The 23,904-nt window shown below is 27.6% G+C and overlaps 1 protein-coding gene and 1 long non-coding RNA gene across 2 annotated transcripts in view; one reads left to right on the forward strand and one right to left on the reverse strand.

Moving 5' to 3' along the window:
• Nucleotides 1-19,042, reverse strand: part of LOC107441534 (sodium/potassium-transporting ATPase subunit beta-like) — a 151,917-nt gene extending 132,875 nt beyond the window's left edge. The window contains exon 1 of the mRNA XM_071182508.2: nucleotides 17,553-19,042. The gene's annotated coding sequence lies outside the window, so the exon portion shown is untranslated. The remainder of the gene's footprint in view (nucleotides 1-17,552) is intronic.
• The window catches only part of LOC139425925 (uncharacterized), a 33,364-nt gene that overhangs the window by 3,981 nt on the left and 5,479 nt on the right, over nucleotides 1-23,904 (forward strand). The window lies entirely within an intron of this gene.

Here is a 23,904-nt window from a genome sequence, read left to right on the forward strand (position 1 = left end):
CTTGTTGCCGCGACTCTAGCAGAAGAATTGATGTTTAATTGACTAATTAAAGCGTTCCTCAGGAGAGGGCGCTGTTGTACTAACAGAAATATGAAATGAAAATTCCAACAAAGATCGAATACCATCCTTACAAAATGATACAGCAGAAATTCCTAGATTTTTCTCAGTACTCCCAATTTGATTTAGTAGACTTAGAGTTATTTCTTATCCTCTTTTGAAAATCCATTTTTCTTGCCACCTATATTTGAGAAAAGTTTTATTTTATCTCTAAATACATTCCCACGTGGTATGTTGACTTTGTATCTAGCACGAAAAGTATAAATAATACCTTCAATGTTATACCAAAAAGCTGCGGAAGATTATATGTATGAAAAAAAATCAGAAAAAGAAACCTTTAAAGTATACTTTTATGGAAAGTTTCGGGAAATATTATTTACTCGGCAATTTGTGTAGTTTTAGAACGCTGAATTTTATGACATCAAAAGCGAGAAGAAATAAGTAAAGAAGATTTTTGAGTTTAAGAAAAATTTATGAAGAAAAATTTATTATTTATTAAAAATGCCTTTTTAACAATCTTTTAATAAAGTTTCTTGCTTTTGTGATTATAAAATATGCTCATGGCCATTCCTCTGAGTGAAACGTAAATGTATCTTTAGAGAAAAAAGCATGAAAATTTTCTTTATATTAAATGCATTATACACTCTATTTGAGAAAATTGATTTACATAAATATACTAGTATATTAAAAAATCTGCATTTATTAAATTAATATAAAAATTGTTTTTATTTTAAAATATTGCATGAAATATATTATAGGAAAACATCATTTTTGATAATATGATGCAATAGTCAGATTAAATTACTCATAAATATTTAAAATGTAAAAGAAATTTTATTGAGTACATGAAAATATGAGCACATAAATTTTATTAAGTACACAAAAAATTTAATGTATGCACAAAAATATATCTCGTTAAAAATAAGTTAATCTCTTTCATCATTTAGTATTTCAATAAATCTGTAAGATATTTGCTCTTGATGTGATTTTTTCCTATTTAAATACTTATAAAATACTTGTTAATTGCGTAGGAAACAACCAGATTTTTTAAATAAACACACGAGCACCATTATCAAGAAACACCTTAGGAACTCTAACTTCAGCTCTCGTTTGATATTTTACCTCGTTTAATATTGTTACCTGAAATACGTTTATTCTAAATTTCACTGCTAGATTACAGACAGTAACCATCAAAAGCATTACAGTCGTAAACCGTAAAAACAATTTTATGTCAGTAAAGTGATTGTGATCATAAAGATCTGACCATAAATTTTTATAGTAGGAAGTTAGTGAGTTGCGTATTTATTGTCAGTGGTCACCAGTGTCGAGGGAGGATTGAAGAGGTTTTCTTGGCATCAGCTAGGTTCCAATACCAAACATTTGAAGCTGTAGCTTGATGGTTGTAACCAACATGCAAAAAGGTGTATGTACAGTGCTCTAAAAAAATGGATCATCCGGATAACTTTCGAACTAATAATCGGATCTTCACGTAAAAATAAGTTAATCTCTTTCATCATTTAGTATTTCAATAAATCTGTAAGATATTTGCTCTTGATGTGATTTTTTCCTATTTAAATACTTATAAAATACTTGTTAATTGCGTAGGAAACAACCAGATTTTTTAAATAAACACACGAGCACCATTATCAAGAAACACCTTAGGAACTCTAACTTCAGCTCTCGTTTGATATTTTACCTCGTTTAATATTGTTACCTGAAATACGTTTATTCTAAATTTCACTGCTAGATTACAGACAGTAACCATCAAAAGCATTACAGTCGTAAACCGTAAAAACAATTTTATGTCAGTAAAGTGATTGTGATCATAAAGATCTGACCATAAATTTTTATAGTAGGAAGTTAGTGAGTTGCGTATTTATTGTCAGTGGTCACCAGTGTCGAGGGAGGATTGAAGAGGTTTTCTTGGCATCAGCTAGGTTCCAATACCAAACATTTGAAGCTGTAGCTTGATGGTTGTAACCAACATGCAAAAAGGTGTATGTACAGTGCTCTAAAAAAATGGATCATCCGGATAACTTTCGAACTAATAATCGGATCTTCACGTTCCAGAACTCAAACTTAATGATGGCAAAATACTCAAGAAGTAAAATTAGCAATATGGGATCCAAACTTTAGATTTCTCTCCTGACCAAACTATAAGGACCATATTTCCCAGATTGCGGCTATACCCTGCATTTTGGGGGTCAGAAATACGAATCCGTTAAAGAAAAAAGGCATGTTTATTCAAAGAAAGTACGTATATATATATATATATATATATATATATATATATATATATATATATATATATATATATATATATATATATATATATATATATATATATATATATATATATATATATATATATATATATATGTATATATATATATATATATATATATATATATATATATATATATATATATATATATATATATATATATATAAAATAATTTAAACTCTTGGTTTTCCGTTAGTAAACCAAAAAAAAAATCATGAATTTATGCAGAAGGAAATTAATATATATAGATTTCAGAATATCATATTCCGTTTGTTCAATGCATAATCCCCTTTTACATAAAAACTAAGAAACTATGAAATGTTGTGTGTATGCATTTGAAATGTATTCCTAAAATACAGAAAATAATGTTCTATTCGGTGCACTCCTTATTTTTGAAGTCTTTTTTCTTTAGATTTATGTCTGTACCCATTTTATGAGCATCTTGGTCATAGAAAAGTATTTTATGCATAAAAATCTCCCCAGACACGCCATTTGAATAAAATTCTACGACAAAACTTTCTCGATTTCAAACTGCAATTCGATTTGAATTCAGCGAATGTCTATTTACTTGTTTTCTGTAACTTTCACGAGAATACTCGAATGAAATATTTATTTCTTGCTATACATAAATATGGTAAATAAAAATAATTTTATCAAAAAAAGAACGAAATTCAAAATATACCACTCCTTACAAAAAAAGCCAATCATAAAACAATTTTTTACAGCAAATTTGAAAAGTGTACATGATTATAATATAACCTACCTAACTTGATAATTAATGTAAGCTAACCACTTTTTAAAATAATTTTTTTCTTCTAATTACTAATATTTAACCATTATGTAGATTTTCACATACTTAAAGTAAAATTGTCAAATTGTGAAAATAAATTAATATGTATGAGGCTTAACATTGAATTAAATAATCATTAAATAAATTTAATAAGTATGTGCTTTATGAATTAAAATTTGCCTCTTGCTACCTGCATTTTTTAAGGTAACAATAAATTAAGAAAGTGATTAATAATATTTATTAATTAATTAAATTTAAAAAAAAGCAATAAAAAATTTTTTTATATATTCTTTACAAAAATATTCTCACTATTTTTCCTCTCCTCTAGAAAAAAATGTATAAAAATGCATCGATGCAGTCAAATTTTGTTTTTTGTTTTTTAATTTTCTGCTGATTTTATATTTTGCTAACTCAAAGACTTTTATCAACTAGAAAAATGTGTTTTTGTGCATTCTAATAAATTTAAAGTTCAAATAATTGAAGGAAAATACAATGCACAATTTACAAAAATTAAATAAATTTCGGTTTTTTTAAAAAAATAAATTTTTAATTGCGATTTTCAACATTTTCAAACCAAAAAAAATCTCTACGAGAAACGAAAAAAAATTTTATTTTTGGCACATTTGATTATCAAAACATTCTTAATACCGTAATTAAGTTGCGAATGTTTTTTTTTCTTATTTCAGACTAAAAGAAGAAAAAATCAAAACTATTTTGGTACGCTTTAATAACTTCGCTTTCCCTGAGGCTGAATATAATAAACAGCGAAAGTGTTATCTGAAATAAAAGAAGCAATTTTAATAAGGAAGCATATTTTCTCCCTACGCATTATATCATCCAAATAAGATAAAAACGTAAATGTGCATTATTACGTTACATACCCTTTGGGTATTGTGCAATTTTTATAAGAATAAAAAGAGACGTTTGTAGGGACTTGTTTCCGCTTTCTCTCTGCATTTTACTGTTTAATTTTCCTTCCTTTTCTGTCTTCATATTACATCGTATTAAAAAAAATACTATTTTTTTTTTTTGAAAAATGGGAACATATTGCTTTTGGTGCAAATAATGACGAAAATTTATTTTCAGAAATATTAAACTGAGTAAAAAATATAATGCTTTCTTTTGTTGTTATCAATAATATTATGTGTTAATGTAACAATAATGTTATATGTTACGAATAAATTACGTTAATAAAGAAAAACTGCGTGATTAAAAAAAATAATTAAGCATAATATAAAATATGTATATTATAAAGATTATAAATTTATTGATTCATAGAGTTAAATATAGTATTTAACCCCTTCCTTCTCGCTCCCGTGATATTCCCGGGTTGAAGTGTTCAGTAGCAATGCCCCATTAAGAATAAAACAAATTCATTTCTTTTGCCCGGAAAACATTTTATTTCTCATTTTACACACCATATAGCAGTAGCAGGATATTTTTAAGGTAATTGTAAATAGTTAGTTTATTTTAAACTAGATAATAATCAAATACGATAAAATATTGATGAATAATAATCAAATAATAAACAACGCTAATCAAATACGTGTATTTGACAAAATGGACACTTTTATGACCGTTTTCTTGAAAATTAACCGATCGTTAAGGGGTTAATGCCAGAACAACCAATGTCAAGATTTTAAGGCTGTTTTTCGAGGATTCTGACGTCGCACGTCGTTATCAGGACTGTTAGGTCAACTTACCATGTTTTTAATCAGCCCTCTCTACGCTTTTTTCTGAGAAAAATTTCAAATTGGAGAAATTCTACAGTTTGGAGAAAATGAAAAGCGTTTGTGGCTCAATTTTTTAAGCGTTTAAAAACTTACTCCAATGCTGCATAATCTAGGCTCATACAAATGTGCAAAAATAAAAGAATAAGGCATTGTTTTCGGTAATTTTCACGTAGGTGGAAAAATGCAACAAGATTGGCGAATTTTAAAAAATTCTAATAACTTATAAAATATTTGAGTTATTTGTTCGTTCTAAATCTAAGGTAATTCTTCATAAAAAGATGTCATAGCTGGCATGAAAATTATAGATTTGCTTCAAGTGTAAAACACTTTAACTGTGGCTTTTTTATTTCCCTTGGAGAAAGAGCTTAGTGAATCAAGTGATTAAAAGCCAAATTAATGGATAATTAAGTAATCTGTTACTATTAAATACTTAATTTTAGCAACAGCAGATAAAATCTAATTTTGAGCACAGTTTAATCAGGTAATTGGTAGTAAAGTGTTAATTATATAATGAACAGGAAAATGTTTCTGACACGTGTAATTTTTTCAAAATATTTAGTAACACAATGCACAATAAGTGACAAAAAAGGGGTTGCAAAGTGACAAAAACGGAGTTAATTGAGTACATCTTTTTGCATATTTTAATGCTTGCAGAAGACAGTATTTTCAAAAGAGAAGAGCTGAACACTGAAACAAGTTAAGTTTATTTAATCCATTTCATACAGTGGTAAATTAACAAGATATATTTATATAGTGAACCCTAAAGTTAAAACGGGATTTATTTAGTACATTTTTGGCTTTTTTTCCCTTTTTTTAGTCTTAGAAGACTGTGTTTTCTAAAGAGAATACTTGAGGGCTCAAGTATTAAATTAAAACGATGTCAATTAAAACGATGTCAATTTAATTTACTTTTAAGATTTCCATGGACTTTGAGACTACCATATTTAGAACAAATTGTGAGCCTTAAGACAAATTAAAATTCATACTGTTTGGCATATTTTCATTGCATTTTCACTTTGAAAGAGAATAGATGCGTCTTGAAATGATTTCAATTGACTGTCCATTATGCCTTTTTTGACTTTATATTAGAACAGAAACATTGCACAATAATAGGAATTAACTATTAAGTAACATATCAGCATGTTTTCACAAAATCTTAATTTTTATATCATGTAAAAATCACAAAATTAGGAATAAAACCAATTAGCATTGATTGATTTTGTCATTTTTGAGAGCTCCTGCTTTTTCTACGGTTTCTTCATTAACCTGTAATATCTAATTGTCTAATCATATTATTTCATTGAACCATTAAATATTTCAAATAAGAAATTAGTGGACATCATCAGGTTCTTCTCCGATATTGCAATGGCAAGAGTTAATTACCTTACTTGCCTAAAAACTCTATATTATGAATATTATAATTTTATCATTTCACTCTAATATATTCAGAAAACTATTTTAATGAGCTGTTTCAGGTTCAGAATTTTCTTTCTTAATGAGCTCGAAAACATACATTTTATACCTAATTAATTTCAACGTCAACTTCTGATGGATAATTAAAATTTAAAGACTCGTTCTTTGTAGGTAAACAAATATAATAATTTTGTTTTCCAAAATTTAATTAAAATAAAACTAAACTTTTACACACAGGGTAAAATATTTTTTTAGTAATTAGCATTTATAATTTTTAAGTTCCGAGCAATTATGGAACTATTTCTGTACAGCAGTGTGTAATAAAAAAAAATTACCATAAAAAAATTACCAAAAAATAACAAAAAAATTGAGCAACTGATTTCTCTAATCGTATTCTGTTTTAAAATTATATTCTTAAGCTAAACACAAGTAAGCAAATATTTCTGTATAGTATGCAAAATTAAAAAAAACGGACCACCCTAAACTTTTGATCTAATGATCGAATCTTCACGTTTTAGGACTCAATGTCTCAAGAGGGTGACCTCAAATATGCCAATCGATTAGTGTAAACGATATTTTAAATTACGAAATTTGAAACGAAAGCGCATTTTTTCTGAATAAACCTACTTTTTTTAAGACGGATTTGGATTTTTTACTCCCAAAATATGGGGGGTAACGGCAATTTTAGAAATATAGCCCCTATAGTTCGGTCAGGAAAGTGGTCTAAAATTTGGGCCTCTTTATGTTAATTTTACATTCTGCGTATTTCGCCATATCTCGAGAACTTTTTAAGTGAATTGAAACATTTTGCCCACATTTATAAAATTCGTTTATCCAAACATAGTAAATAAAATTAAAGAGGCAAAGTAAGAGAAGAATTTTATAAATATTTATTATTTCTTTACTATTGTTTTTAATAATAGTCGAAAAAATTAGAATAATAGGGTTTACAACTTTTTACATCAATTCAAAGAATGTAGGCAAAATACAAAATCTGAGTAAAATCACTAGAATAGTTTCTGAGAAATCCAATTTCAAAAAAGGCAGAACTATTTGAAAGAACTATTGAAAAGGCAGAACCATTTTTCAGAACTATTTTCATGTACCTGTAATCTGAATTAAGTAATTTTGTGATGTATAATTTCGATCCCTTTCGGTTCTATTAAGCTTAGTTCGAATTCATCTCAATATCCTGTTTGTGCTACGTGTATTGATTTACAAACTAATTTTATTTTAAGAATTGGTGCATATGTATGCTTACTAAATTAAACGTATTCGGTAGGAAATAATTCTTTCCTTGAATTGTAAAAATGCCTTCACTAAGATTTTTCAGTGTCTTGTATTACTGAAATTACAAATTTTAATGTTAATGAATAAAAAAAAGTTAATGGCGGCTACTTAACACCAAGTAGTGTGATGAACATTTTTGGTGTAGTGAAACATTAGATCCAAGAATCTGGCGTTTCGCTGCATCACTTTGGTGTAAAATAGTTGCCATCATTTTTGACGTTGAGATCCACAAGAATTTTTTACAGTTCTGGCAAGAGATAAAAAATGGTTAATAGAAACATCTTCGCGTTTTAACTGGTGGTTAAACTGCATATTTATTTCATTTTTATGTTTAGATAGTTTTTGAACCACCTCTGATATTGATCCGTCAGATTATAATAAGAATTTATTTTCAGCACTTGAAGTTTCATGTTTACGAAATGCCTTGTATATTAATTTTCAATCTAATATATTAATTTTTAACTGTAATCCGTCCTTTCCCGTGCCGTACTGTTGAAAACTTTTCGAAAAAATGGTTTATTAGCAATTTATTTAATTGATATTTTACAATTTTTAACCAAAACAATCAGGTAACCATAAGAAAAGATGGTACTCAAATTGTTAACTGTAAGGAAAATTGTTTATTGACTGTTTTCACCTATTATGGTTAAACAACCAGAAATTTATTCCCGACAGCTATGCCGACATTATTAAGTTACTTCGTTCTCTATAGTTCTCTATAGCTGTGTGCATATTATAGCCAAGAGGACTAATCCATCAATCTCGTGAGAGGCTGAACGGGGGTTCGAATTCCAGCGCATGCACCACAATATTTCTTTCACTCCGTGAGAGTTTTCAGAGTCCGACAATTCTCAATTGGTGACCAACGATTATAAGAATAGGATATACTCATTCACGCAAAAATGGCAGCACCGCAGAGCTGCTTAACATGTAAAAGTTTATTATCTTTCATCTCTCACGATAGATCGTATCACTAGATAAAACAATTAAACCACATTCCATGGTTCATTTGATGAAATGCAACTCAGCCTTAACCCGATCCCAATGTCTAGTTAAATTTTACTTCTACTGTTTTGAAACCATACAAGTTGTAAATGGTTAAAAAATGATTCCGATAAAAATGTTTCTAACCATTCACTTCACGATTAATTGGGTGGTCAGATTGCTGCCAGTTATTTTACTGTAATTTCAGAATGAAAATTCTGACAATGCGTGATTGCACCTAAAGGAATTAAATCCATTTCTCAAATATCGAAAGCGTTATGTTAATACCCAAATAGATAAATGACTTCAATAAGATGCAATATAACAAGATATAATAATAATTTTTCATATTATAACTAATATGAAACAAAAATGAAACAAAAAAGAAATTTAATTCATTTCTCAAACATCTATAACGCTATATTAATACTCGAATAGATAAATATCTATCAAAAAGATACAAGATAGCAAGATATAATGATAATGTATCTTATTTTATCTGTTATGAAACAAAAAAAAGGAATTAAATTCATTTCTCAAACATGTATTGTGTTAGGTAAAAAGCCGAATAGATTAATGTCTTCAACAAGATACGAGACAGCAAGATATGATAGAATGATGGTGATGTTTCTTATTTTATATAATATGAAACAAAAATGTAACAATAAAGGAAGCTATTTCTCAAACATCTATAGCGTTATGTTAATGCCCGAATAGATAAATGACTTCAACAAAATACAATATAACAAGATAAAATAATGTATCATACTGTATCTAATTGATAAATGTTTTCGACAAGATACTAGATAACAAGATATAATAACTATATATAACTTGCCATAGCATGGATTAAATTACATTTATTCTGTATCTAATGCTAATATTATGTGTTGCACTAAAAAGAAATAAAAAAAAGTTTCATAGGCTTTTTACCAATAAAGAAGTAATCAGTTAACGCAAACTATCGAATTACGAGTTAGGTTTCCGAAGAAGTAAGCAAATGTAAAACGATTCAGCGAAAGATACAATGCCATCACAAGGCGATAAAGTGTCGGTTCGATCGTAAATATTCTCGTAAAATATATAAATTGATGCATTAAATAAGAATGATGTATAGTCTTCAAACAGGGGAATTTCTGCTGCTATTCTGTTTGTCATGTTGTTAAAATTAGAAATGCTGTCTAAAAATGCTGCGTATAATTTGGTGTTAGATAATAAAAATATTTTTTTTTCATTTTAAATCACATTTTTTACTCTGAGGTAAAAGTAGGGTCAAAACTAAAAGAATATGGCAAAAATTATCGCTTTTGTGGCTCTATGGGTAACAGTAAAAAGCATGGTAAATTTTACCGACTACTATATCTTTTGTAATCACTTTAGATAAAATATTTCGATACAATATAATATGGTATGACTTAATTTAAAAATTCATTTGCTTCAAAAATATGCAAACTGGAAAAAAAACAGTAGACATGTTTCAAGTGCTCAAAAACAGGTGCTCATTTTCAAGACTTGCCAGGTGTGAAAAAGAAGAAACAAGAGAGATTTGAAATATAAAATGTTAAGCTACCAGCGTAGAATGAAAAAGGTGAGAAACCAAACATGAAAAACCACAGTTGCTCAAGTTTTAACAAAAAAATGATTTCATAACAGTGCTATTTCGTAATAAATGTGGTATTTTAATCATAATACCTTAAAGCGTAGCATAAAAATCATTCATTGGATAAAATTTACTAAATATGTTGCACGAAGAACTATTATTTTGAAAACCAGAATTTCCAGTAAACCGTGACCTTATGAACGGCATGTATTTTAATTTTATTCGCAGAATTATGTTGTTTTTTTTACCAGAAATGTCATCACCATGCAAGTGTGGTCAATAATTTTACCAGAATCGTTTTCTCAGTGTAGGAAACAAAATTGTTCAACCTTGTCCCATTGCAAAATTCCATTTTGTTTTTAAGAGATAATAGGCAATTTTAACCTTTACGTCAGTTTTTTTAATAAGTCCATTTCCTCTAAATTTCAAAAATGCATTATTTATCATTATTTTTAGAAATATTTAAACAAATCAACAATTAACTTTGTGTCAAAAAATTTGAAATCTGCGTCACTGAAAATATTTTAATGAAACTATTTATAAATAAATTAAATTTAAAATTGAATACTTTTTTTGCGTAAAAAAAAATTTAAAGGTTACAAAAATTTCAAAAATAAGAGTTCCAAAACTAGGTTTGGCTAGATTAAAAATATTTTTTTTTATCTATAGAATCTTAAAAACAAAAAGGCTCTAAAACGAAACGAATCAATAGAATGTGGCTAGAAACGTAATTTCTGATAAAACGAAATAAAAAAAAATTCCTACTGTGTGGTACACAACTTGTGAGGGGGTTGCTGTTACTCTAACAAAAGTTCAAATCCCAGAAAAATCACTTCAACATATTATTTTACCCGCTTTCACAAAAGGCAACAAAAAATATCAGATATTGAAAAAGTTTTGGGTCGCTTTCTCTTTAACTCAATAACTTAAAAACCTAAAACATTCTTCTGGGAAGAAAAAGAATCCCCAAGTTTTCAAAGGGATAAAACTTGAGTTAGATTGAAATTCTTGCATAATCTGCTTTCTTCTATTTGGTATTTTTAACCCAATGTTAAACAACAAAAGGGCGTAACAGCAACTTTCTGACGCTGGAAATTAATTACTCCAACCAGTGTAATGGGAAGTAATTTATCGAGAAACATGAAAGTTCTGAAGAATTTCCAGATAAGAAAAGTTAATTACAATATATTGTCCATCACCGTGCAGTTAATCCTAAAATATTTATGAGTTTTCATCAATATTCGAAGCACTCAAGAGAGGCAAGATGTAGTTGTAATACAAAATATTTTTTTTATTTGTTTTTACAATTTTATTTACTAACTAACTATTTGATTGTAACTAAATTTAAACAATCTAATTTACTTTTATTAACGTTTTCAAAGTTGCAGATTTCTTAATATTTTCCGGGCCAATCGAAGATTTTTATAGCAACATTGCATTGCATATTTGAGTAATTTTTGGTTAACCTCAAGTAAGTAAACTCAGCTGTTTTTTTTAATTGATTTTCTTTATTGTTGATTTTCTTTATTGTTTTTTTTTATTCTTTTTTTGCAAGTGCAAATTTGAAAAATGGTAATTTTGAAGACTACATTTAACGTAGAAAAAGACACTGTTTCACGCTGTAACCATTAATTATTAAAATACTAAATTACTATTTTTCACTTACTTTGATCTAAACTTTTACCAAAAAAAATTATAAAAATTACGAAAAATACGTTTAATAAAAATTCTGCGTCAAAGGGTTTAGTATATTGCAGTTGATGCAAACAGTTACCAATATGAAAATATTCCCATAGAAAGTGATAAATGAATGTTCTAAGAAATAAATTTCAATTGAGGTTTCTGCTGCCATTCAGCAAATTTGGAGTCGCAACCCATTTAAGAAGCTCTATTTTGAACCATCGTAAGCTTACTCCAACGAAAAACAAATCTGAAGGATTAGAAGGATTTAATAGAGGGTTGACTAGAGATAAAGTATCTAGTAAAGTATCGAATAACTACATTAGGAAGAACTTCTGGATGGTTAACCATATGAAAGTTAAGGGGAGTCAATGGGCATTGATCAATAATGCTAAAACTGATCTTTTTCGATGTACCTTACGAAGAAAGTACTTAAAGAAACTACTTATGATGCATCGCTTTGAAATTTTTGGGGGATATTTGAGATTATATCAGTTGTTGTGATAATGTTTTAGCGTTAATATGAACGCTTTCTGAGTTATAAAAGATTTTTGAGGAAACTTTCTTAAAAATTAAAAATTCTATATTTATAATATTTTTAAAAAATGTTTGCCAAAGATATGTACTAACTACAGTTATCACAATATAAACATATACAGGGTGTCCCAAAACGACAGCATAAACTCTGCACAGCTAGATTCCTCGTTGGGAGTACATAGAAATTGCCCAAAGAAGCGTTCCTGTACGATCCATAGTTTACGAGGAAAATACGAAAAACAAAGTATGACGTCACTGCCGGTGCAAGAAGAAAAACACTTTACTGGACATATCAACAGCAGAATTTTACCGGAATTTTTTTTTCTCTTTGCAATAATCTATAGAATCCAGAAAACTTGATCGCAATCGTACTCACAATTTAATTTATAACCGAATAAAAATCTAAAAGGAAGACTTTCAAGGATATAATAAAAAAGTCCCATTTAAAGCCACATCTTTTTAAAAAATAAAATTGTCTTATTCTGATAGATGGCGCTCTTCTCACTTGCATTTAGTTGTGAGGAAAGAGGTAGATTTAGATGAATCGGAGTTGATATCTTAGTGATTTATAAAACGAAAGAAAAAATACTCTCTTTTACATTTTTATAACTATTAAAGATTTATATGGAATGGAGACTACAGATGAGATAGGCTCAGTGCGATGTCGTTTTTTAAATTACTTTTTAGGATCAGGTGGATTTAGTCTCGAATTGAGGATTTCATATCAGCCTGTTTTCAAGCTAAATAAATCACTTTGAAAAATATACATTCAAGCTAGTTGATGTGTGAAATTAATACGTTTACATTCAATGTCCTGATGGCCAGTCAACTGTACCTTAATAATACTTTGATCAATATGCAGTCCCTTTTAAGCGAAATTTTTATTAAACATATTTTTCATCATTTTGCATCAATTTAGGTCAAGGTATGTAAAAGATATTAAATTTAGCATATTTAATAATTCATGGTTATGAAATACAGTACGAAACGCGGTTGTCTTTTTCTCCGTTAAAGGTAAAATCTTCCAAACACAGCTCACTTGCACAAAATAATTTTTTGTTTTTTTGCAGTTCTTTAAATCTAAGAGAAAGAGTAATTTATCATTGAATTGACTTTAATTTACGTAATCAATTAGTGATATATTTTGAATATGAATGGAGAAAAAAAAATTCAAACTACTTTTTTGGATTTCATATTTTAGTACAAATATAATTTCGATAATTCTAACAGATTTTTTTCAGTAACTTTTAGACAGTTCTTTTATAATTAAAAAATACCAAAATATACTTTGCAATTAGAGTGTCGGAAAATATATATATAAAAGAGACACCGGTGTCTCATCTGCATCAAAAGGTTAAAGTGATTTCGTCTATGAATCATAAATTGTAACGATTTTTTTAGTTTTTCGAAAAATTTTAAATGGCACATTCTTAAGTCACCAAAGATGAAAATAAAGAGCTAAGTTTGCCATTTTTCTAACATATTCATTAAACAATTTTGGTGCCAATAAAGCAGCTGCTCTCAGATAACTAATATTTTGTAGCTTATAAGCATTAAATGTCGTTAATTGAACTAAAATAGTGTTATAATAATTAATATTTAAAACATAGAATGTTAAAATTAGCACAGTTTTATTGCCGTGAAATAAGATGGTGTGAAAATTGATACAGGTGAAATTTAAAGGTGTTTCTAATAGCCATATTTCATCTTCTTTTGATCTTTATTTTTTCTTCAATTAAATATCAGTCTAGGATCCGTAATAATTATATTTTTACGTCATTTTTGACAAAAAAATGTCAAAGAATAGATTAAAGGTGGTGACTAAGTAAAACTCTGCAAATCTAGTGGGATTTAACTCATCTGTAGTCTTAAGTAGAAATGGCATAGCTAGAAAGAGACAAAATTGCCTGCGAGGTAAAAATTTTAACTAATATTTTTGTAGCTTATTAGCATTAAATATCTGTAATTAAACTGAAATATTAGAGTAATTATAATTAATATATAAATATAAAATATTAAAAATTAATACTGGGAGCTTTTTATCTCATTCGAAATATTTAAAATAAACAATATATCTAAAAAAACGTTACGCAATGGGTATAACAACAACGAAAATCGATTTCCCTCACGAAGAAAATAAAATTCTAGTTAAATTAAAGTACAGTATGGTAATGGTATTTCTGATATTTTTTATTTTATTATTATTATTATTATTATTTGCTGACATCCTTCTCAATGTCTTGATATTCATAGTCATTTTTACGCCTCACAAATAGGAAAAGACTCAGGTTTCTACTGTTCAATATCAAAACAAACAATGGTAGTGAATGCATCACTATTTAGACAGAATACTCTATATGAAAAAATGTTTACCTCGTAATAAAAACAAACTTTATTTTGGCACGTAGACTCATTAAAAATTCAATTGACTGTCTGAGATGGCCACTAGAAACAATGGTACCAGTCATTTTTATTTTAAAACTATTTACTCTCACTGTTGCCAGATTTAACTTTACAAAAGTACTAGTTAAAATAAAACTGTATCATTATCTGGGAACAATAGGTAACAATATAGTTAGTTAAGAGAGAAACTTCGAAAATCCTTTTTACTGTTCTCCGTTCTTTGTCCTATATAAAGTAATACCGTCGAATCTGAGAGACCGCATTTCAAATCCTTATTAAAGAGTAAAATAACGTAAAGAATATATTATTAAATGTTAATTCTTTTGTAAAGTATAATCGAGAGAAGATTTGTGCTTTTTTTTATATGTCTTTATTTGTTTTTGCTCTCTATAACAGACTATCCTTGTCTTCAATTAAAAAGATAGAGTATTTTATTTTCTTTAATTTACAACCTTAAAAGTACATGAAATGTTAATGTAATGTTTAGAAATGCACAATGAGCCAGAAAAAATCGCACCATCCGGAATAACTTTTTATCTAATCTACGGATCTTCGTGCGTACACCGTCTTAATGGTTCGAGGAGGTGACCTCAAATACGCTAATTAACTAGTGCTGAATCAGACACAAAAGCATATTTTCTCGGAATAAACATACTCTTTTTTGACGAATTTGGATTTCTGAGCCATAATCTGATAAATGGGTCCTAATTGTTTGATCAGGAGAGCGATCCAAAGTTTGGACCTCCCAAAGTTAATTTCACTTGTTGCGTATTTCGTCATATCTTGAGAACTTTTTAAGCGAACTGAAAAAGTTTTGCAGATGATTGTTAAAAGTATTTATCCAAAGATAATTTCAATCAAAAATAAATTTTATTTAATATTTATTATTTTACTTAATAGTAGTCGAAAAAAATTTGACCTCTAAGGTGTACAATATTTTACATCATTTTAAAATATGTAATTTTACATGACAAAATACAAAATTTGAGTAAAATGGCTGGAATAGTTCCTGAAAAATTTAATTTTAAATTTATAACTTTTTTTTTCTCAGAAACTATTTAACAGATTTCGCTGAAACTTTGTTTTTGCCATGGTAAATTACATGCTTTTAAATGATGTAAAAAATTGCAAATTTTACAATTCAAAAATTTTTCGATTATTATTAAATAAAATAATAAAAACTTATAAATATTTACTAAAATTTATTTTGGCCTGGAATTATCTTTAAATAAACGAATTTTATAATTTTGGGCAAAAATTTTTTAATTCGCCTAAAAAGTTCGAGATATGATGCAATACACAGAAAGTAAAATTAACATCAAGGGGTCAAAACAAGGGATTGCTCTCCTAACCAAACTATTATCACCATATCTCTCAGATTGCGGCTAGCCCCTATATTTTGATGTTCAGAAATTTAAATCTGCCGAAAAAAAGGAATCTTTATTCAAAGAAAGTACGGTTTTGTGTCTGTTTTCGCAACTAAAAATATCGTCTGCACATATTAATTAGCATACTTGAAGTCACCCTCTCATGCCATTAAGATTGAGACCTAGACCAGGAAGATCCGATCATTAGATTTGTTTTTTGTTAGGAGCACAGTACTTCAGAGTTTAATTTTTTTCAATCAAAAAAAAATTCACAAGAAAACTAATTTGACATATTAAAATAAAATTTAATGTACTAAACAATTTAAAGTTTATTCTTTTTATATTTCTAATATTTTTTGTTTAATTTTTTAAGATTTATTTTTGAAAATTTGCAGTTACCAAAACTTTTAAAAATAGTCATAGAATAGTCAACATGGAAAGCAATTTAGAGCTTAAATCTTCGCGTGAATTGCTGGAAGAGAAAACTTCTTCCTAATCATCAACTAGCATATATTAAAGAAATCAACGAGCATATATAAATGAAATATAATGTATGATCATGGACAATACTATAAAAATTATAGTAGAAAATACTGGCAATCTGAAAACCGGTACTTTTTACCGTAATATTTTGCTGAACAAAAGATCTGACATGCAGTATTTTTTATATTAATATTTACTGCAAAATCACTAAATATATGTTATTAAATCAATATTACTGTAAAATTATGATATATCAGATATTTTGCTACGTAAAATTTTACAGTAAAAAGTACCAACACTCATAGCAAAAATTTATTTTAGAGTATGAAGGATTTTTACGTTAAAATGGATTAAACTGCACAATGGATTTTACTGTAGAATAGAACTTACAGTAAAATGGATTTTACTGTAAAATAGATTTAACGGATGTTGTACTCAGGGTGCAGGAACTTTTTACAGTTTTTTTTACAGTACTAAAACCCTGAGCACCGGTACTTTATACCGCTAAATTTTACTAAACGAAAAATCAGATTTACCATTAATTTTACAGAAATATATATTGTAAAATCACTAATTCACTGCAATTAAATATATCTTAATAAGAAAATTACGGTAAATCAGACCTTTAGAACCGCAAAATGTTACTATAAAAAATACCAACTCTTACAGTAAAATGGATTTTATCTAAAGCAAAATGGATTCAAATGTATAGATTTTATGCTATAGATTTTATTATAAAATAGATTTTTTAGTAAAATGGATTTAACTGTATGAAGGATTTTACTGTGTAACGGATTTTACAGTAAAAGGGGTTTTTTAGTACTTTTTACCGGAATTCTTATAGTGTTATAGTGGGAATTAAATTAAGGGGGACAAAACACTGAAACGGAATACTTTTATGGTTAATTATTGTAAATTAGACAAGACATACCTTCCAAATGAACATCTGTTAACAACTCTGTGTTCCGGAGTTGCATGTGCAGAAGAGGTTAAAGCTGCTTGTGCAGAAGAACCGGATGCTATAGATATCCTTTCCGGATCCGGTCCTTTCCTTGACTGCTCATTTGTAGGAGCAGTTCGTTCTGTGAAAACACTTGTACTAGCCACGGTTAATTTAAGTATCCACCAAATATAGCGAAATAAAAAAAGAATACAACTTCTTGAATTATTTAGTGACAATGTTAATTTCCTTACACAAGAATATATTTTAGCTCAATCCATTGAGTTTTCTTAATTTTTCACCAATATGCCATCTTAGCTTGAGTATCATTTAATATAAAGTTTCTAAGGTTTATTTTAATGTTTTTAATCGTTTTATATTCATTAACTCTTATTATTAATTTCGCAACTCAATCAACATGTAATTCTAATACTTTCGGATAACTAGTATATTTTATTATTATTATTAGGTATTAGTTTTTATTTATTTTTATACTTTATTTTAGTGAACCGCAATTCTATGTCTAATCAAAAATGTTATTTTGAAATATATTGATGTAATAATTATTTTTTTAGAATTCAGATCATGATTAAACTTTTCAAAATAATATGCAAATCAAAAAAGGAATTTTATATTACAAACAATACTTTTCAAAATATAAATCACAATCCCTTTTTCAAACAAATATTTGAATCAAAATTTTATTTTACTATACATTAAACTCTTAGTATTTGCTTGTTTTGCATCCGAATCAACATTCAAATTTTTTATTTACTATTCATTAAATTAATAATTACGATTTTTTTTAAAAAAAACGAATCAATTTTTAAACATTAAAATGAAAAATGTTAATTTACTTTACATTAAGCTAATAATTATTATTATTTTATATCCTTGATAAACTTTTAAATATCTAAACCAAATATTTTAATTTAATTAACACTGAATTAAAATATTTACTTTTCTTAATATCCGAATCAATTTTCATAAATCCCGAAAAAAATTTATTTACTTTATATTGAACTAGTAATTAATCCTTTTTTTTTCAAATATTAAATTTCAACTTTCATAAATGCAAACAAATCAAAATAGTCAATAAATTGCATCAATGTTTTTGAGCTTGAAAGCTACAATTTAACTTTCAAAACAAAATGCTATTAAAAAATATATATCACATCGCGATTAATAAATTTTACTTTTTCAAAGTATAAACCTCACTTCAACTTTTAAAAACTGAGAGATTCTAATATGTTATTTTATCATTATCTTGAAAAATAATTAGAGTTTCAGTTTATAAAATGATAACTATCTTTCGATAACAATTGCCTTTTACATAATTAATTAAAAAATTATCCGGGATCAAGCAGAAGCGGTAAATTATTTCCGGCAGCAGGCACAGAGCGAAAAGAAGAGATGTCGGACAGGAAAGCGACGATATAAATGACTTCACCGTTCAATAGTTGAACGTTGTTGTGGAATAGACTTTTTCAGATACGTGTATTTACCTTTCGCTATCGAGAACAGCGCCACACGTGGTAGAACACAATTGTTGCTTTAAAATCCGTGTCCGATAACTGCGGAAAAGATTAACTTCCAGGGGACTGTCTAAGTTATGCCGAGTTTTAAGGGAATATTGAAGGCAAACGTCTTAGAAATTGCGTGTTTTTTTTTATTATATAAAATAATTGCAATTTATTATTTTTCCTAACTGTTAAAAAATTAGTTGTATCTAAATCAGATCAAGAGTTAAGACTTGGTTTCTTTTTTCTCCGTATTGCATTTCAATACTATATTAAATCCTAGTCTCACTACGGAAATATTGATTTAAAGGAGATTACGTAAGTTATGTGGGATTTTAAGGGAGTATGGGACACAAACATCTTATAAATCATGAGCTTGTCTTAATTACTTAAAAATTGGGTAATTAATTTTCTTTTATATATTAAAAACAATATGTCTTATCTCAGTCAAAACGCGATATAATATTTGGTTTCTTTTTTTTTTATAATGAATTCCAATTCATTGAATCCTAGTCCCGTAACAGCAGAAGTATTGACATCTAGGAAATTTCGTAATAAGGGATTTTAAGAGGTTGTCGGACAAATAACTTATAAACCATAAGTCATTTTTATTACTTAAAAATAATGCAATTAAATTTCCTTTATATGGTAAAAAAAATATGTCTTATCTAAAAAAGAACGTGATTTTTTGTTTCTTCCCCATATTTAATTTCAATTTATTAAATCCTAGTCCGATAACTACGGAAAAATTGATTTAAAGGAGATTACGTAAATTATGTGGGGTTTTAAGGGAGTATGGGACAAAAATAACTTAAAAAATCAAAAATTGGGTAATTAATTTTCTAAAATTGGGTAAAAATTGGGTAATTAATTTTCATATATATATTAAAAACAATATATCTTTTTTCAATCAAAACGCGAGTTAATATTTGGTTTCTTTTTCCTTTATATTGAATTTCAATTCATTGAATCCTAATCCCGTAACAGCAGAAATGTTGACATCTAGGGGATTACGTAATAAGGGGTTTTAAGAATGTGTGGGATACATAGGAGTCTGGGACAAATAACTTACAAACCATAAGCCTTTTTTGTTGCTTAAAAACAATGCAATTAATTCCCTTTTACATGGTAAAAAAATTATGTTTCATCCCAAAAAGAACGTGATTTTATTTTCACCGTATTTAATTTCAAGTCATTAAAATCTAGTCCAATAACTATGGAAAATTGACTTCAAGAGGATTATCTAAGTATTATGCGGTTTTAAAGGGAATGGACACAAATAACTTCTAAATCAGGGGTTTTAAACTGGCGGCCCGGGGGCCGCATCCGGCCCGCGAAGCCCTTTTTTTGTGGCCCGCAAACTAAAATATATCAGTTGTCATTTTTTTGCGAACAATTTTCGTAAAAATCAATATGGGTTTAAAATACTTTTCTCGTTAATAAAAACCTAATTTCTTCGTTTCTGTGAAATTTAGCATACCAACGGTGCAAAAAAAAAATTTTCTCAGGTTTTGCACCCAGGAAAATATTTATTCAAATGCAAAAATAATCATGTATGTAGCGCTATTTTATTTCATTTTTTGTATTTTGTGAATATAATTTAGCATGTGCGAATCAGAAATTTTCTCGAAGAAATTATCCGATTTAACTTTTTGAAACCACTCACTCATTTTGGAAGAAAATATTTACACACACATTTGTAAATTTTAAATGTAAATATCTATTCTCTGGTGGTTGCAGCAGACAAATCTCATTTTTCTCACTGAATATTTTGTGTGCTACTATGTAAGTTTTAATACCAATCTTTTTAAAGTTTTATATCTTTACAATTAGATATCTTTTGCACATTATTTGTTTAATACATAGGTGCACATTAAAGTTATTGTAACCCGAATTTTTATTATTTATTTAATATTTTTAAAAAGCTATTTCTTATTTTAATTTGTAATTCAGTACTTTTGTTTTGTACAACTTATTAAAAATCTGACAGTAATAATGTTCTTTCAAACATAAAAATGTCCTTCATAAAATTTTGATAAAGTTGTGGCCCGCCATTTGATTTGTGTTTTTAATTGTGACCCGCGGCCTCATGTAAGTTGGAAACCCCTGTTCTAAATCATCGCCTTTTTTTAATTAAGTAAAAACTGTGTAATTAATTTTCTCTTATGTACTCAAAAAAATATCTCAATCAAAACACGAGTACAATCAAAACATTCGGTTTCATGTTCTTTTATATTGAATTCCAATTCATTGAATTCCAGTCCCGTAATAGCAGAAATGCTGACATCTAGGGGATTGCGAAATAATCGGTTTTAAGAGAGTTCGGGTCAGATGTCAATTAGCATTACTACCCCGATTTAACAGGATAGTTTTAAATATCCAATTGAAGCTTTTTTAGTATTTTTTTTATCTCCTTAAAAAGCACGTGGTCTTAATTCAAGACTCATATCTTGGTAAAAACGTATTAATTATTTAGCATTATTATCAATTTTGTACTAGATACCCTTTTTTTACTAAATTACAAAATATCAAATTGAAAAGTTTATATTTGATTAGGAACACATGGTATAAAGCTTTGCAAATTCTTTATCGGTAGAAGTGTTTTAGAGCCTAACTGTCATATCGACAAATTATGCCGATTATTAAAAATAACTTTGATGAAAACAAAACTTCGAAATGAAATTATTATAGTTTATCTATTTATTTTGGAAAGGACACGTGATCCAAATTTAAACTTCAAGCTTGCTAAAAAAATATAATTTATCATAGCTGTCAATTAAGCTAATTAACCCAATAATAACAACACTTCGAAAAGAAACTTTTTTAGTTTTTCTATTAATTTTATAAAAAAAAACATGGTCCAAATTTTAGACTTCAATCTAGGAAAAAACGTGCTATATAGCATTATTGTTAATTAAAATTACCCTGATGATTATAAAATGTTAAAATGAAAATTTTTCAGTTTTCTTTTGTTTTTCTCATAAAGAACACAAGTTTTAAATTTTAGCTTTCTAATTTCTTGGCTAACTTGAAGTATGAGAATTAGTAACGAGTGAGTGAGAGCTTTAATATCAATGAATCTGTATGTATACAGTTTCTCTGAATCTATTTTTTTAAAACTTGCATTTGTATTTTTATAAAAGGAGATATTCTTAGCACATACGGAAAACAGAATTACCAAGACAAAAAGTCACAAATCAGGGCAAAATATATGATTTGAATTTTATGAAGAAAATCAAGACAACTACTACACTCTGTATTAAATATGTTCTTAAACTGCAGAATATTCCCAGCTAATTGCTGAATCTTATTTTGCAATATAACAATTTTGTTTTAATTTATGTAATTTTAAACCTTATAAATTATATTTGTTTCTGATTTGCATTCGTATTTTTCAAAAAAAAAAGAAAGAAGTTTTTTTCTTTCATTCCATTATTTTTATAATTTAAATATTTATTTTTTACGTTATTTACTTTGTTTTTTTTTAAATGAATTCTAATGTTTAGAAGAAATGATTTGGGCCTTTTAGGGATCAACCTAAGATAAAAGTGCCCAGTGGTCCTTCATTCTAGAAGGTTGTGCATCCCTACAATCAAACTAAAACAATGTTGCCATATTAACAATAATATATTTTTTATGTAACTTCTTAACAATGTGAAACAGTATCATTAAGAGCAGAAAGGATATTTTTAATTGTTAAGAAAATTTAGCTGAGTAAAATCATTGTTCTAAAAGCAACAATGAAAGTATTAAAAGATATTTTTGTCATTCCAAAACTTGTATTTGGGGCGATTACTTGATTTTTATTCAAGAGTTTACTAAAAGCGATTTTGATTCCATTATGGAATATTTTCAACGAATAAAGCGATTTTTCGCTAATTTGTGCTGCTGTGGCGGCGATAGTGAAGTGGATGATGGTGAGGATGATGATTTGGAGTTTCAGGTAAATGGTAACATTTCGGATACAAATACCAACGACAGTGTATATAGGCTAATTGTATATAGTGCCAGTTATAACATTCAACCAAAATAAAATATCAAAAATTGCCTAATATCTCTCATCAGCTGTAATCAAAATTTTGTTTTTGGCTTAGAAAATGGTTAGCCATGAACATCAATTCAGCTAAGACAAATGTCGCCAGTTTTTTAAAAAAATTTCTTCATTAAACTGAGTGAAATGGCTCTAGTTTTATTTATTTATTTATTTAAATTTTTTTTTAAATATTTTGTCCTTCTTCATATAGTAATTCAGTTTATATGTATATTTTTGTATATTTAATGTAATTTGCATCTCAATTCTCTTAATATACATGGATATATTTTTATAGAATTATTTGCCAGAAGTAAATTTAGGGATGAAATATTTCAAATGAAAGCTTTGTTTAATGTAGGGGAACTCTACAAGGACATTTTTTGCTATAGCAAAATTGACAATTTTAGAAATTTTCTTTAAACATCAAAATCGGGTTCTAGCATTAAGTACCATGTTACGCCAAGTACAACTGATTGTTAGAGCGTAGAATTGGATGTCCCTTCTATTAGTCACTGTATCTCGGAGCTTTTATTGTATATAAAATCCACTAATTTCTTACTATTATCACTATTTCTTGTTAGAAAATCTGACTTCTAAACATTTTTCCCTGCCTTCTGAAAAAAAAAACATTTAAAAAATCACAAAAATGAGAAAAGCACTGAAATGTAAATTTTTTCACCACTGATTTTCAAAACAAACAACTTTTCAAACCATTATTATTTATCAAGATTGACTTTAAAGATTTTCATGTTGATGTAATCCTGATAAAAAAAACTACTTAATTTCATAT

Source organism: Parasteatoda tepidariorum, chromosome 4, assembly GCF_982258835.1.
Source record: "Parasteatoda tepidariorum strain Cologne lab strain chromosome 4, Ptep-v5.0, whole genome shotgun sequence".
Lineage (NCBI taxonomy): Eukaryota > Metazoa > Arthropoda > Arachnida > Araneae > Theridiidae > Parasteatoda > Parasteatoda tepidariorum.